This window comes from Penaeus chinensis, chromosome 6 (assembly GCF_019202785.1).
Source record: "Penaeus chinensis breed Huanghai No. 1 chromosome 6, ASM1920278v2, whole genome shotgun sequence".
Classification (NCBI taxonomy): Eukaryota; Metazoa; Arthropoda; class Malacostraca; order Decapoda; family Penaeidae; genus Penaeus; species Penaeus chinensis.
The window spans coordinates 9,703,707-9,715,824 of record NC_061824.1 but is presented as its reverse complement, the minus strand read 5'-3'; the positions used below and the strand labels follow the sequence as shown (position 1 = coordinate 9,715,824).

At 50.6% G+C, this 12,118-nt stretch overlaps 1 protein-coding gene across 1 annotated transcript in view; it reads left to right on the top strand.

Moving 5' to 3' along the window:
- The first annotated feature begins 390 nt into the window (after positions 1–390).
- Positions 391–12,118, top strand: part of LOC125026712 — a 170,983-nt gene continuing 159,255 nt past the window's right edge. The window contains exon 1 of the mRNA XM_047615350.1: positions 391–629. The gene's annotated coding sequence lies outside the window, so the exon portion shown is untranslated. The remainder of the gene's footprint in view (positions 630–12,118) is intronic.

Below are 12,118 nucleotides of genomic sequence, written 5' to 3'. Positions count from 1 at the left end.
CTGCACTCATCCGCGGATTTCAGGCGGGCTGGACTTCTTAGGTCTGGTGATGCTCCTAATTTTGGCAGCTGGAGTCGGCTTGGTCAGCCCAGGTCATCTGCCGCAATTGGAAGGCACCGTGACTCTATCGCCGCAGCGCTGCCGCATGTACGACGATTGTTTGTATTACGCAAAGCGCTAAAATGGCAACGATTTCTATTTTTCCACGTCATATCATGAGGGAAAGCATGAACCGCTGTGAAATCCTCGCTGGGCTATGCGAAATGCAAAAAGAAATATGGCAAAAAATGGGAGAATGCACGAATGCGCGTGTATGCACGTAGGAGAGTTTGGGCGGAGTGTGAGGCAGCAAGGCCAGGGGCGGGCAGTACGAACCCAACACGCGTTCGGTGCGGAGGGGGGCGAGCACGTCCCCGGCTCGCGCGCTCACTGACTCACCACTCGCCAGTTTGATTTGTTTGTGTACTAGTTTTGGATTGTCTGTTTTGCACCCTTATCAATCCCTTGTGGTTGTTTGTGAGTTTGCCACTTGTTATCAAGGTTGTGCGCAGTGCGTTTACGTTGTTTTTATCAGGTACTGGACATATATGGAATATCTACATTTAGGAGACTACCACTCCAAGCACAAGGTAAGATTGCAAATGAGTAGTAACACGCTTCTAATTTCGTTGGAAATGTGCCTTAAATGTTATTCGACGCAACACCTTAATATCAGAGTTACTGGTGCAATGCAGCATTTGCCGACTTCAGAAACTTGCGTTCTGCGACTAAGTCCGTAAAACTGAGTTGGTGCACTAAGTTCAAAAGTTTTGCACAAGTTTTGAAATTGATTTTAGGAGGAAAATAAGAAGAAAACGCATGGTTTACTGTGAATCAAAACCCGAATCGCTGCGATGCGGCGCTAATAAGTGCAACTTTGTCGAGAAAACTTTTGCCAAGTGTCGAAAGTTCGCCCCAAGTCTGCCTCGGCGATCGCGTTTTTCATGACTGAAAAGTGTTTCGAGAAGCACTCCTGAGCGCACTCCGAGGCAAATCGACAGTCGTATTTCCTCCTCATCCGAAGACTTTCCGAGTGCGAGCGAGTGATGATGAGTGAGAGCGAGTTCTGGGCGAGGAAGGAGGTTGGCTGGCGCATGTGTTGGTGCAGTTAGTCAAATAAACAAGCGATTACGTAGTTTTGAGTGTGCTCTTGTGTTGAATTTTTCGGCCCGAGATTATTTGTATTGGGTTAAACTACTTCCGTTTGAGTGTTCGTCGGCCGTTGCTCCAAGTTTTCAAAGTTTGCATTTTTTTTTTCAACTTTGCATTTTTTTCCTCTACCGCGGCGCTGGGAGTATTCGTGCTGTTGATGTTAGCATGATTAGAAACAGTGAATGGCTTATTTTAAAATTTTTGAGCAAAAAAAGTTTCGTGTTTACGCTTAGTTCATACATTGATAAAATGAACGCAAATTTTATCAAAGATTATCATTTTTCGACACGACATTTAAAAGTGCCGCTTACTTTGCGAGAAAAAAAGCACGCATTTAGACAACACTAAAGAATCCGAGACCACACGAACTAATTCCTACTTTTGCAGACCAAGGGAGCGAGTGCTAAGGCATGGAGTGCACCTTCGAACGACGTTTAATGTCTTCGTCTAATCTGACTAATAAAGTGCTGCCTGTCACACACGCAAGACGGCAGTAAAGCGGGACCTAATTACGGTTACTCTATTACCTTTTCTCTCTCTCTCTCTCTGTCGCTGTCTCTCTCTCTCTCTCTCTCTCTCTCTCTCTCTCTCTCTCTCTCTCTCTCTCTCTCTCTCTCTCTCTCTCTCTCTCTCTCTCTCTCTCTCTCTCTCTCTCTGTCGCTGTCTCTCTCTCTCTCTCTCTCTCTCTCTCTCTCTCTCTCTGTCGCTGTCTCTCTCTCTCTCTGTCGCTGTCTCTCTCTCTCTCTCTCTGTCGCTGTCTCTCTCTCTCTCTCTCTCTCTCTCTCTCTGTCGCTGTCTCTCTCTCTCTCTCTCTCTCTCTCTCTCTCTCTCTCTCTCTCTCTCTCTCTCTCTCTCTCTCTCTCTCTCTCTCTCTCTCTCTCTCTCTCTCTCTCTCTCACTCTCACTCTCACTCTCACTCTCACTCTCACTCTCTCTCTCTCTCTCTCTCTCTCTGTCTGTCTGCCCGGCTCTCTCTCTCTCTCTCTCTCTCTGTCTGTCTGCCCGGCTCTCTCTCTCTCTCTCTCTCTCTCTCTCTCTCTCTCTCTCTCTCTCTCTCTCTCTCTCTCTCTCTCTCTCTCTCTCTCTCTCTCTCTCTCTCTCTCTCACCATTTCTGTCTGCACATCTCTGTCCCATATCTCTGTCTAACTATCCATCCTTTCATTCGTCTGTCCTTTTCTATCGGCATGTCTCTTATTCCGGCATCTGTATTTTTCCCCTTTTTTTCTCCCTCTCTTTCGGTCGCGCTCGGCGCTGGCGGCAAGAGTGCGAGCCGAGCCCGTGCGATGGCGTGTGCGTGTTCTTGTCGTTATTTCCCATTTTCGAGGCGGAAAGTTCGGAACTTCGGCGGCGATCGCGAGCCAGCGGTGTTCCGTTCCGCCGAGTTCCGGAGATCGTAAGTGGTGAAGATCGGAGTGATTGAGTAAGTAGATGGCAATGGGAGAGATGTTTTATCGAGCAGGATTCACTATTAGTCACATGCATACTCCAGCCGCCACACACGCTTTTAAAGTTGATCCGTCGACAAGTTCACACATACACGCGCCTGGGAGGTGTAGTAGAGAGTATGTGCGTGTGTCTATGTGAGCCGGAGAAAGGGAAAAGGGAGGGAGAGAAACGGAGATACGGATGGAGTGAGGGAGGGTAGGGAGCGAGCGAGCAAGCAAGCAAGCAAGCACCGCGAGAGGCAGGCAAAGACGGAACGGGGGTCAGCGTGTTTTGATAATTACACCTTTAAAGGCCGCAGCCGAATGCAAATCGCGTATGAGAATCCATGCACAAGGCCTGGAACTAGAGGCTCGTGGCGGCGCATTCACGAATTTCGTTGGGGGAGGGGAATATTCGTTAAGATTTAGTGCGCGTCGCTCCCCGCCGCGGGTTGGCCGTGCGCGCGACGGTGGCCGGTGTGGGCGGTGGTGGGCGTTCCGAACGAGGCCGTGGGCGGAGCTGCGGCTGGGCGTAGGAGGTAGTGTCACAGGGGAGGGGGGCGGGCGGCAGGAGATGGGGGAGAGTGGTGGTTTGTTAGAGTAATTAATCGGGAAAGGTGATGGGGGAGGGAAAAGCGGGGGGATGTTTACCATACAACACCGCCGCCGTCGCCGAGCGCGTGGCCGGAGTCTGGGCCTACACCAGCACAGCGGCCCCGCTGCCTCAGTCTCACACTTGTGCTTGTTGCTCGCTGGTCGCCGCCACTTCGGCCCGACCGGGATATTCTAGTGTGCTTCCACTTCGGAATTTCGGTGCGAAGGATGTAGCTCACAGGAGTGACACGACGTGTGTTGCATTTTTTCCTGCAAGCTGGGGAGAAACAACTCTAGTGCTACTTTTGGAAAAGTTTTAACGGAATGCAGGTAAAGAAGAACTTAGTTTTTCGCACTTGGTTTGATTGTGCAACTAGTGATTTTTGTTTAACTTGTGACTTGTGGACTTGGTTGTTTTTCATTTTTTCAGCACGGATAAGCGACTTGTGTTCAAGAATGGAAAGCTAGACGCACTCGCATACATCATACAGAAAGAAAGAGAGAGAGAGAGAGAGAGAGAGAGAGAGAGAGAGAGAGAGAGAGAGAGAGAGAGAGAGAGAGAGAGAGAGAGAGAGAGAGAGAGTAACGTGAAAGAAAACTTTGTCGAAAAATAGTTTTCAGTTCCGAGCCTCCGAAGTAAGCTCCGTCGCCTTCAACCCTAGGCCTAAATCTCGACGAGAGTTAGAATCAGAAGGTCTAAGAAAGCGGGAAGGCTCCTTGTGTGACTTGTCTGAATGGCATCGAAGTTCATCGGTGAGCGACTTAGAGACTTTGCGACTTTACAACTTTTCGAGTGACAGTGTGTTTGTTCAATATGTTGTTTTCGGACACGCGAGCAAAGAAAAGAGAAACTTAACGCAGAAACAGAAACTTTTTCAAAAGTTCTTACAAAATAATTTTCCTCCGAAGTGTGCCTCACGGTTTTCACCACATATATACGTTCCTCTTTCTATCATAATCGCCGTCAAGTTTCGAGTCAGTGTTCGAAGTCCTTTTCTTGCCCCTGGACATCACTCGTCCTCCGAAGCTGAACTCGCCGCCGTCAACGTCAACAAACCCGCGACCCCTTGCCAGCGCCACACACTCCGCGGGCATTGTGTTCGACATTAGTGACGCTTAAAAAGCCTTCGGGCGCTCGACGGCCGCCTCCGAGAACAAGGGCGCCGTTTAGTTCGCCATTAGTCACGTCTCGTAAAATCGACCAGATCACCCGTCATATCGCTGAGTCAATATTGATGTTATCTCTCAAAGCGTTCGAAGCGATATATAACGCCCCTCTGCAATATACAGATACATAAAACAACAGGAACACACATTCGCGCACACGCACAAACACTGTACACGGACGTACTAACGCGGTCGAAAGTTAGTGAGTGAGCGAGTGAATAAGTGAATGAGTGAGTGAGTGCAGAAACAGGGCATGGTCTAAGGGAGTGTCGAGCGAAACATCAAAGGGGGTCGTGTCAGATTTTTTTTGTTTGTGGGTGCAGTGAAAGAAGCAGAAAAATACAGTATCACGTTAAACCACGTACGACTACCTATTCGGACTCTTCTCGCACGACTCTCACCTACAATCGGCACAGGTACCATCCTCTAGTAAGTCTCAAGACAAAAAGAATCAAAGTTCCAAAATGCAAGACAAATGTCACCGAGGAACTTTTACCTCGCGAAGATCCGTCGGAATCGTGAACACTGCGATTCACGAAGTCAGTGTCAAAAGGAGAAGCCGGGAGGGAGAAGTCGTGTGTCAGAGGAAGGAACCGGGTAAGAAAAGTCGTGTCAGTCGAATGAAAAAAAAAAAAGTCCGTCATTTTCCGAGGCGAAGCGAGGGCGGGTGTCGACGGGGGTCTTGTTAGCAGCGAGTTCGAAAAATCTTGCGCTCGGGCTGGCAATCTTGTGTAAATGCGCGTCTTTTACCGAGCTAATTTCCCGAATAGACCTTTCGTAAGGAAGAGCCAATGAGCAAGGGCGGGGGTTGGGGAGTAGGAGGTAGCATTATCATGAACTTGCCGGAATTGATAAGTTAGTGACTTTTCCGGCGACAGGAAACTTCGCTAACGGGTCAAAACTTCTCGGGAAGTCGTTGTAGGGTGTATGGTGTTTGTTTACGCGTCTGTCTCTCTGTTTGCCTTCGTCTATCTGTCTGTCTGTCTGTCTCTCTCTCTCTCTCTCTCTCTCTCTCTCTCTCTCTCTCTCTCTCTCTCTCTCTCTCTCTCTCTCTCTCTCTCTCTCTCTCTCTCTCTCTCTCTCTCTTTCTCTCTTTTCCCTACATTTCGCTCTCTCTCTCCATCTCTTTCTCTCCATCTCTTTCTCTCTCTCCATCTCTTTCTCTCTCTCTCCATCTCTCCATCTCTCCATCTCTCCATCTCTCCATCTCTCCATCTCTCCATCTCTCCATCTCTCTCTCTCTCTCTCTCTCTCTCTCTCTCTCTCTCTCTCTCTCTCTCTCTCTCTCTCTCTCTCTCTCTCTCTCTCTCTCTCTCTCTCTCTCGTGATGTATCAGTGCTTCTATCAGTGCATTCCAAGTGTAGTATACGGTATACACGTAAAGCAGAAAAGTCGCTTTTTTAGCTTGTCATACTTTCGATGTAGAAATTTTATTTACATGTTGCCATCATCTGTCACGTAGTTTCCTCCTTTCACCTTTTAGTTCCATTGTCTCTTGCTTCGTGTGGTTTAGCTCTTTTTTTCTCCTCTCCTCTTCTGCATCTCCCTCATTCCTTATCCGCCACGTGACGCAACATTTCCGTCATGATCCAATTCGCTCATTTCTCATTTCCCTCTCCCCGTTCTTAAGCATTTTTCCTACCCTTCTTCGTCTTTTTTCAGTACGATTTCACGCTTCCCGTCTGTGTTATTTCTATGAATATGTATTTTTTGCTTTGTACTCCTCACAATTATCAAAATCGTCATTATCGTCATCGACATCTACACCAACACCAACACCAACACCAACACCAACACCAACACCAACACCAACACCAACACCAACACCAACACCAACATCAACACCAACATCAACACCAACAATATTATCATCATCAACATCATCAACACCAACATCGACATCAACATCAACACCAACATCAGTCACGCTTTTGCTCCTTGCAATGTAGTGTCCCGCGCCAGTCCTTCTAATTCAGGGAAAAGACGCCCGCGTAGGTTGGCAGCCCTGCAACACGTGCTTTTAGATGTAGGGCGCCCGTAGAATGGAGAGATCTTATGAAGTCCTTTCCTTTATGCGAGGAATCGAACAATGCGGTCTTGTGCCTTACAGTTAATGCATGAATACGGACACTCAGTTAAAGAATGTCTGTATGTGTTAAAAAAGGGGGAAAAAAATCTGAGAGGAAGTTGTGTTTCTCGTGCGAATTTCCCCCTTTCTTTGGTCCGCGGGTGGACGTCTTCCTCTCCCCTCGCCCCTCCTCTCCCCTCACCCCGCCGGTCCCCTCGCCCCTCCCCTCGTACCTGAGTTTTCCCTCCCTTTAACCCTCGACTGGAACCATTCACAACAACCACCCTCGCAAGATCCTCATCTCCTCACTCCCCTCTGCTCCCTCCCCTCGCGGAGAAGTCGATAGAGTACCTTTAACCGTATCCACCAACTCTCAGCATCATCCCCTTTCTCTCTCTCTCTCTCTCTCTCTCTTGCCGTCTGTCTGTCGCCCTCTCTCTCCTCCCCTCGACGCCTCTCCCGCCACCCTCGCCACCTTCTTTCTCGCCCCCCCCCCCTCTCCCCTCGAATCCGCCGACCCGAGCATCCAGCGGCATGTCTAGGCTGCTTGCGTGCTTTGGCGCTCTGCTTGTTCGCATTTTCTTTTTATACGGGCCTACTTTCGCGCTTGCTCACGGCGGATGCGCATACGCACCCATTTGAGTCTGCGCGCACGCACATGCTTAGGCTGCTGCACATGCACATGCATGGGCCCACAAGCATGCGCGCGCTCATGCACAAGCACGCAGACACGCGCTCCCATTCGCGCTCTCTCCAGAACGGGGATGCATCGCTCGCACACGAGCCACCAGGAACGCGCGCGCGCGCGTCGCCCGGAACACACACACAAGCATGCAGATACATATATATACACACATACACACTGCACACACACTACACACACACACACACACACACACACACACACACACACACACACACACACACACACACACACACACATACACACACACACACACACACACACACACACACACATACACACAGATGCATGCATACACATATACATACATACACATATACATACAAACTTAGACAATGCACATATACGTACACATGCACACAATCTATTTTTCGCACAAAAGCAGCTGAACGTTTCTTGAGCTCTCAGCGCCACGTTCAGCTCGGGAGTATTTTACATTCCAGGTCGGTTTGCGGGGGTCCTATGGCGTCTGGGGAGTGGGGGGTGGGGGGCGCCCACGGATTTATGCATAATGGTGATTCGGGTCGTGCGGGCGTGGTCGTTGTGTCCGGTGGGGGCGGGGCCAACGGGGGGGCGAATGCGCGGATGAGCGAAAGATTAAGCGAGGGATAGTTTTATATTAGTTTCTAAATTTTGTAGATGCTTTTATATGGATGAGAATCCAGTGTAAGAGAGAAACATTAAACGTGTTAGAGAGAGAAAGAGAAAGAGAGAGAGAGAGAAAGAGAAAGAGAAAGAGAAAGAGAGAGAGAGAGAGATTCGGTACGGGGTGAGTGCCATGATTAAGCTAATAATTCCTTACCTCTTTTATCTTTGCTCTTGTCTTACTTGGTCTACCTTATTCCCTCTTCGTTTTCCCTTGTATTCTCAAAGTCTCTCTCTCTCTCTCTCTCTCTCTCTCTCTCTCTCTCTCTCTCTCTCTCTCTCTCTCTCTCTCTCTCTCTCTCTCTCTCTCTCTCTCTCTCTCTCTCTCGCTCTCTCCCTCTCTTCTCCCAGGTGTTACGGGAAATCCGTCGTCATAGTTTCCCTTTCTTTTTTTCTAATATTTTTTTCTTGACTTTTTTCACTTCCCCTCATTCTCTTTCATTGCTTCACATCTCTCTTCCTCTTTTCTCGTTTCTCTCCTTTTGCTTCCCCCTCTCCTGTTCCTCCATTCCCCTCCTCTCTCTTCTTCGCCATCCCCTTCCTACTCCCCACACCTTCCTCTCCCATAATTCCCCCTCCTCTACTTCTCCCCCTTCTCCCTCCCCCCTTCTCCCTCCCCCCTTCTCCCTTCCCCCTTCTCCCTTCCCCCTTCTCCCTCTCCCCCTTCTCCCTTCCCCCTTCTCCCCCACCCCCATTCCCCCTCTTCTCCCCTCTTCTCCCCTCTTCTCCCCTCTTCTCCCCTCCCCCACTTCTCCCTCCCCCCTTCTTCCTCTCCCCCTTCTCCCTCTCCCCCTTCTCACCCTCCCCCTCTTCTCACCCTCCCCCTCTTCTCACCCTCCCCCTCTTCTCCCCCCTCCTTTCCTCCCCAGTCTCCCCGTTCTCTCCCCATCTCTCCTCCCCCAGCCCCTCCCTCCCTCTTTCCCTCATGCACTCGCCCGCCGCCCCACGTATCGGTGTATCGGAAAAAATCTACGTCGCCGCCGGTACTCTGCCGCCGCCGCCGCAGCCTCTCCGCCGCCGCCTGCGACCCCCAACATCTGGCGCGACGAACGCCAGTACACACAGGAAGGAGGAAACGGGTCTCGCATTACAACGGCGTCACAGTAACATTTCCTCCTGCATTCGAACCGGCGACCGCTGTCACACAAGCTTTTAATGGCGCATGTGTAACGACACGCAAACGCACATGCGCTGTGACACGGACATGCACGCTGACATTCGCTCTAGTTTGCTCTAGTAATTTTGCACGACGCTTGATTGTGTGTTTGTATATGTCTATGCTCTCATTTCTATTTTTGTTTTAGATGCTATTACTGAATGTCTTCATTTTGCTTTCTGACAAATGTTCTTCCATATGCATGGATGTGCTGTAAAGATGTTATCACGGTGGGTTTAGCCGTTGGCATAATGCTGTGAATTCTTTTAAAATGTAAATCTAACATGTAAATTTAATTGTTCTACCGGTCCTAATTTGCTTTATAAACCGTGATGCGCTGCTGTGACGACTACCATATGGGACATAACTACCAACACCCCCCCCCCCCTCTCATCGCCCAGAGCCTCCCCCCCCCGACATTTCCCGTCCCCCCCTCCCCCTTGCCTCCCCCCCTTCTCATAGCTCCGGATTCCCGTGCGAGAGTTAGCGGGGATATTAAGTTTCCAAGTTTGTCCTTATTTCTTTTTCAATTCTTTTTTTGAGTTTTTCATTAATAAGAAAATAAAATAGGAACTAGGCTTAGCGAGAAAAAGTAAATGGGAAGAGAGAGAGAGAGAGAGAGAGAGAGAGAGAGAGAGAGAGAGAGAGAGAGCGAGAGAGCGAGAGCGAGAGCGAGAGCGAGAGCGAGAGCGAGAGCGAGAGCGAGAGAGAGAGAGAGAGAGAGAGAGAGAGAGAGAGAGAGAGAGAGAGAGAGAGAGAGAGAGAGAGAGAGAGAGAGAGAGAGTGCGAGAAAAAAATAGTTGAAAAAAATCGAAAAAAAGTTAAATTATGACGAAGGATTTCCCGCAGCACCTGGCAGAACGGTATATCAGAGGGAGGAGGGGGGGGGGGGGGATGTGTTTTTGCGCAGGCGATCGCTGGCCCACTGCACGGATGTGTGGCCGAGCATGACTTCCCCTACCCACTCGCTTTTCCCCTACCTCTTCCTCCCTCTCCCGATTTCCCCTCCATCTTCCCCTTTCATTTGCTTCGTTCTGCCTTCCCCTCTTTTTCCTCTTTTCTCTCCTCCTCGCCTGCCCCACCTTCCGTCTTCCCTCCTTTATTTTCCCTTCTCCTCCTATCCCTCCCCTTCCCTCCCCTCCTCACCTCCCTTCTGATCCCCCTCCTCCCCTGATCCCACCTCCCTTCCCCCTTTCCTCCTCCCTTCCCCCTTTCCTCCTCCTCCCTTCTCCTTCCCTCTTCCCTTCCCCCTCTTTCTCAACCTCCCTCCCCCTCCCTTTCCCCCTTCCTCCACTTCCCCAACTTCCCTCCCTTTCCCCCCACCTTCCTCCCTTTCCCCCCACCTTCCCCCCTTTCCCCCTCCCTCTTTCCCCCCACTTCTCTTCCCTTCCCCCTCCCTCTTTCCCCCACTTCCCTCCCCTTCCCCCTCCCTCTTTCCCCCACTTCTCTCCAATTCCCCCTCCCCTCCTCCCTCCCCTCCTGCCTCTCTTCCAAACCGAGTACGTAACGTGAATCGCGACGGACCTCCTTCACGTGCCGATGTCAGAGTCTCTCCTCGTTGACGTGTGATGACTGCGTGGTGATGAGCGGAAGGCGCCGACGACGACCCGCCCCTGTGGCCGCGACCGACGCTTGGGACGACCCACCGTAACGGGACCGACTACGTATGGTAATGGCGCCAGTGTGCGATGACCCTTGACAGTACTAATGGCCGCGGGTGATGACTGACCGAAGCCATGTGATGACACACAAGACAGTGTTATATGGCGGCGGCGATGACCGGCAATGGGGCTGATGATAGTTCTGGCGTCGGCGTAGAGGATATGCATGTCAACGTGCTGTTATTACGGAATGTAGCGAGTGTTTGCTGCGGGAAGCGATGGGAAATGTTGCATACACGGGGCACGGTTTTTGCGGCTTCTTCCTGGAATTAACGTGAATGAGAGAGAGAGAGAGAGAGAGAGAGAGAGAGAGAGAGAGAGAGAGAGAGAGAGAGAGAGAGAGAGAGAGAGAGAGAGAGAGAGAGAGAGAGGGAGAGGGAGAGAGAGGCGGGCGAAAGCGGAGGCGAGAGCGAGAGCGAGAGCGAGAAAAGAAAATGGAACGAAGAAAGAGAAAGAAGAGAAAATGGGAATGAGAAAAAAGAAAAAGAGAACGGGGAGTAGGGACGCAGTCAGAGAACGGAAGACGGAAAGCGGAGAAAGAAAATGGGAAGGATGAGAGTCACAGAACAAGAAAAGTAGATAGTGAGCGAGTGCATGTCTCGGGGTCGGTTGAATCGAAGAGAGAAGTAGGCTTACACCACGTGGTACCAGTGACGTCATCACCTGGTCACGTGACAGCGTCTGCATCACTTCCACCGCCCGGCCAAGTGACCATGGCAACGGGCGCCATCTTGCCCCTTGGCGAAGGGCGCCGGAACTTTGGTCAACGTCGCTTCAGTGATGTTCTCGATTAGTTGCGTCATTTTTTATTTTTTTACATCCTTATTCTCTCATATTTATTTTCTTTGTATTTGTTTATTTGAGGGTTTGAAGGCTGAACAGCAGTAGGTTTTTCAAATTTAGCATACTTAGGCATAGGAGGGCGACGCCGTAAAACTGAAATGGACCAAAGGTGACGTAATTGTTGGTTCAATTCATTGGCTACTTGTAGTTACTTAAACATCATCACTCTTTTCCATTCGATTGACATAGTGTTAAACAGAGCATTAATATTTGTAATAGCGAGAAGCGAACGTTACTAAAATACGATCCAAACCCAGTGAATCATACACACATTTTTAAATTTGCGGACGGGAGGGTATTTAACCTACCCTGCGGGCGGCCGGAGGTATCGCACGGGGGTGGGTGGCCTCGCCGATCGCCGCGTCGCTGTCCCGTCGTGAGCGTGGGCCGGCCGTGCTTCCGCTGGGCCTTACGTGCGGGCTGCTGGCGTTACCCCGGATGTTGCTACGTCCCCCCCCCCTACCAACTCCAGTTCCCCCGCCCTATACCCTCCGCCTCCCGCTCCATACCCCCCTCTCCCCCTCCCCCTCCTCCTTTCTCTCCGCTACGAACGGGGAGAAAGACGCAGGCGGAGGTAAAGCGGCGCGCGTGATAGGGATAGTTGTAGTACTGACGGAGGCGGCGGCGGCTGTTGGCATAGTGGAAGTAGAAACACTATTAGCTCT